This window comes from Panthera uncia, chromosome B4 (genome assembly GCF_023721935.1).
Source record: "Panthera uncia isolate 11264 chromosome B4, Puncia_PCG_1.0, whole genome shotgun sequence".
Classification (NCBI taxonomy): domain Eukaryota; kingdom Metazoa; phylum Chordata; class Mammalia; order Carnivora; family Felidae; genus Panthera; species Panthera uncia.
In genome coordinates this window covers 59,068,108-59,073,395 of record NC_064809.1, presented here as the reverse complement: position 1 = coordinate 59,073,395, position 5,288 = coordinate 59,068,108, and positions in this window count along the sequence as shown.

Sequence of the window (5,288 nt, the reverse complement as noted above, 5' to 3'; positions counted from 1 at the left end):
CAAACTGCGAGATCATGACCGGATGTTCAACCTACTGAGCCACCCAGGCGCCCCAGTGATGCTTTCTCATGGGGCTCATTAGCAAGCCTCTGAGCTTTGCTTTCTAAAGGGCCGTCAGTGGATATTGTGAATCAGTGCTTCCATCATCATGTTAAGAAAGTAAAGAGTTGGAGCCTAGATTCAAACCTGCCTTTGTAGAGGTGGAGTTGCAAAAAATTGAAATCTGCTGAGATACCAGCAGAAGATTTAGAACTTTATGTGTTGACTAAAAATTATTTCTTTATGCTATAATTGTTTGAAAAGTTGTTAGTGCTGGGCGTTTTATTCTAATTCGTTCAACACACTGGCTTCTAAATGCTCTTACAAGGGAATAAATATGTCAAAGAAAATAATCACCCCTTCCAAAATGCCACTCAGAATCCCCTGACTTTCCCTCCTAATGAGGATTAATCTTATAAGGATCAGCTTTATTTGTCCTGTCCTATTTTAGACATGAGAGTTGTGTTCAGTTGCCTTCTAAAGCTTTATTTATTTATAGAATAAGAGAGTCATATGTGTGGAAATAATAACACTTTTGTCAGAAAGTCAGACAGCAACTCAGAAGCTCCAGGCTCCAAATACCACTTCCAATGGAGCAGGAGGGAGTGAGGAGAAAGAAATCATATGCCCTGCACCAGGGGCCCTAAGACTATAAAATAAGCAAATTACCAAATAATCTGCACTGTTCACTCCAACAGAATCTCTCAGCTCTGAAATGTCCCTGCCCCCCCCCCTCCATGCACACTCTCCCCTCCCACCAACTAATGTCTCACTGACCATAGAGAAAAAAACCAAGCTATTCTTTCTTGTGATCCTGTGACTCAACCTCAGCAAGACATTTAATGCTAAACTTTGAATACCTTTCTTGGTTACCCTTTCAGGTTTTCTGAGAACGTAGTCCTAGAATCTGATTTAATCTTCTCAACAAACCTAAAGTAGGTGCAGTTATTATCACCACATTCCAGGTAAGGAAACTGAAGTCTAGAAGCAGAACTGACTTCATGGGTGGAAGATGTGTGGAGTCACCCAGGGCCCACACTTAGAGGGGCTTCATACTTGGTTTAATTCTCTACTGTCACCATCTTGAAATTCTTAATTTCTTAAGAGGCCCCTTTACACTGGGTCCCACAGATTACATAGTTTATCCTTTCTAGAAGGAGTATATTTCCCAAGATACCTGCATTGATTTGCTAAAGTGATGAAATGAAATACCATAGACTGGGTGCCTTAGGCAACAGAAATTGATTTTCTCACAATTCTGGAGGCTGGAAGTCCAACCAAAGTGTCAGCAGGCTTGGTTACCTCTGAAGCCTCTCTCCTTGGCTAGTAGATGGCTGCCCTCTTTCTTTGTCTTCACATGGTCTTCAGAATTATGGCCTACCCTATTGACCTCATTTTAACTTAATTACCTCTTTAAAGAGCCTATCTCCAAATATAGTCACATTCTGAGGTAGTAGGCATTAGGTCTTTGATATATGAATGGGGTGAGGGGCAGGAGGTAGGGAAACACAATTCAGTTCCTAACAGTCCCATAACAACCAGTTAGTGGAAGAGCCTCTAAGATTTGTTCCATTCATTATTCTCTATTTGCCTTCACAAATACCCATGTAAGTATGTGAGAGTGTCTGTCTCTTCTTATCACCAATAGGAGAAGCAGAGGCACAGAAAGGTCAGTACTTGCTATCATGAAATAAGATGGCAATACAGGAAATTTATTAGTAAAATGATAGCACAGGGTTGAAACCTCAGCTCTCCTGGCACTGGGTCTACTTCTGGGCCAGTACTGCCTTTCACAACCTACACACACAGACACGGCTGCCAGGAAAGATGGCCCCTCTCTACAATTATAGGTTGTTGGACTGTCTGCCTTTGGTAGATTTCAAAATAGCACAGTTGACTGTTTCTAGCCAGAAAAAAAAAAATCACTACTCTTCCCCTCACAAGTTACACAAAGACACCTCTGTGGAATACATCCAACACACCATTGTGTAGCTGCTTTATCTCATTCTTTTGCTGGCTCCAAGCAGTGAGCATGAGCAGTGAGAAGTGAGTTTGTGGAGATAACTGGGGAGTAAGGTAACTCATTTAAATGATAAAACAGGAAACCCATTTCCAGTTTGGACATGGATAGTGTTTTCATATGAGCAGATCTGGAGTCTGGACTAAGGACTTGGGAGTATCATAATATGGAATGGCAAGGAGGTGGGTGAGGGGGAGCACCAGCTTTCTTCTTTTAAAGAAAAGAGTTCTTGGTGACAGCTGGACACGGAAAGCATTTGCTGTGCTTTGGCTCACAGCTACAGTGGGGTGGGAAGGGTGGCAGATCAGGGACTGTACTGTGGTCCTAGTCCTGGCTCTGATACTAATGTTGGGCAGGTTACTTCACCTCTCCAGACCCTAACCTTCTTTTCTGAAACGTGATGCTTTAAAGTCCCATTCCTGTCTCTCAAATTCAGTATTATTGATGGGGTGTAGCAGTTTTTCCTTGCATGATCAAGAGAGCATAGCATAGAGTTTTTCATTTAAACTCAGTTCCCAGTTGCTGTAATGTGATCGTTTATAATGTATTAGTTTTTAAGAAGACATTCCTTTATGATTAGAAATATCATGCATCAGTGGGGAAACCAGATGTAACCAGGTGATCAAAGTTAACATTATTAATAAGGGGCAGATGGACTTTGTATGCTTCCAGATATGATGCCCTGAGCAGGACACAACACCATTTAGGTGATATTCTGGCTCAAGATGCATAATCTGAATCTAATCATGAGGAAACATCAAACAAACCCAAATTGAGGACATTGTATAAAATGATTGGCCTACTCTTAAAAAACAACAACAAAACAAATGTCACTGGCATGGAAAGAGAAGGAAACGTTGAAAGCAAATTAAAAAGACAAATAACCCACACATATATGGCTAATTAACTTATGACAATAGAGCCGGGAACATACAATGGGGGAAAGGACAGTCTCTTCAATAAATGCTGTTGGGAAAACTGAACAGTCATATACAAAATAATGAAACTGGACTACTATCTGACCCCATACACAAAAATCAACTCAAAATGGATTAAAGACTTGAATGTAAGACTTAAAACCATAAAGCTCCTAGAAGAAAGGCAGTACCCTCCTTGACATTGGTCTTGGCAAAGATTTTGGGGGATTTGACACCAAAACAAAGGCAACACAAAAGTAAGAAAATGGGACTGCATCAAACTAAAACGCTTATGCATAGCAAAGGGGACCATCAACACAATGAAAAAAACAACCTATCAAATGAGAAATAATATTTGAGTATAATATCTAAAATATATGTTTAAAAAACTCATACAATTCAATAGCATAAAACAAATCTGACTAAAAAATGGGCAGAGGATCTGAATAGATATTTTTCCCATGATGACATCTAGACTGCCAACAGGTACATGAAAAGATGCTCAACATCACTAAATATGGGGAAATGCATATCAAAACCACAATGAGATTCCACCTCACACCTGGTAGAATGGCTGTTATGAAAAAACAAGAGAGAACAAATGCTGGCTGTGATGTGGAGGAAAGAGAACCTTTGTGCATCTCTGGTGGGAATGTAAATTGTAGCCACTGTGGAAGACACTATGGAGGTTCCTCAAAAAATTAAATATAGAATTACCATATGATTCAGTAATTCCATTTCTGGGCATTTATCCAAAGAAAATAAAAACATTAATTCAAAAAAATATCTGCACCTCCATGTTCACTACAGCATTATTTACAATAGCCAAGATACGGGAAACAACCTAAGTGTCCAAACTCGATGAATGGATTAAAAAAAAAAAAAGTGGTATATATACAATGGAATATTATTCAGCCATAAAAAAGAATAAAATCTTGCCATTTGTGACATCATGGATGGAACTTGAAGGCATTATGCTAAGTAAAAATAAGACAGAGAAAGGCAAATACCTTATGATTTCACTTATATGTGGAATCTTAAGACAAAAAACAGACAACAACAACAACAAAACCCAAGAAGCTCATAAAAACAAAGAACAGATTGGTGGTTGCCAGAGGCAGGGGATGGGGGTGGGCAAAATGAGAAGAAGGAGTCAAAAGGTACAACCTTCCAGTTATAAAATAAATCATGGGAATATAATGGATAGCATGGTGCCTATAGTTAATAACACTGTATTGCATATTTGAAAGTTAAGAGAGTAGATCTTAAAAGTTCTCATCATAAGAATAAGAATTCTGTAACTATGTATATTAACTAGGCTTATTGTGATGATCATTTCACAGTATATACCAATATTGAATCATTTTGTTGTACACCTGAAACTAATAATGCCAGATGTCAACTATGCTTCAATTAAAAAAAAAAAAAGACAAATAATACATGATCTTGGACTAGATCTTGTATAGGAAAAAAATTCTATAAAGGACAGTATTGGGATAATTGACAAAATTAAAATATGGGTAGTTGATTAAAGGAATGTATCAATGTTAAACTCCTTAAATTTTATAACTATACTATTGGTCTGTGAAAAAATATCCTTGTTCTTAGGATATACACATTCAAATATTATAAAGTAAAGGGAATGATATATGCAGATTTTCAAATGGTTCCAACAAAAATAGAGTAGTTAGTAAAACAAATGTGGCAAAATGTTAAATATTGATGAATCTGGGCAAAGGATATATGGAAGTTCCTCATTTTTTTCTTACAAATATTCTATAAGTTTGAAATTATTTTGAAATAAAGTATTTTTTAAAGTAGTACATGTACATTGTATAACATTTTCTAAAAAGTCTCACCCCCCAGAGATAACCGTTAACCTTTTGTATATACCTGATTTCTTTCTATTATGTCATGACACCTTGACAGGAGAAGGGTTCATTGTGCTTAAACTCACAGTACAGGGGAGTGGGAAGGGTGGCAGATCAGGGCCAGTAATTGGTTTGGGTGGCCTATAATCTACCGTACCCAATGGTTCCCAAGAAGTCTGCTGGGAGCTTCTAGGAAAGATTTGTCCCTGTTCTTTTCTTTTGTTGCATGTTGTATCACACGAAGACATTGGTGCAGCAGTAGCCACTTGCTATCTCCTAAGTAATGTTCTAGATGCTAAATACACAGGGCTTAACATGGCATTGTTCCTGCTGTCATAGGATTTACAACCCAGTTTTGGGAGGCTGTGTGTCACATAAAAAGGCTACTGCATCCAGACAGATCTAGATTCAAACCCTGACTCTACTATTCACAGTGGGACT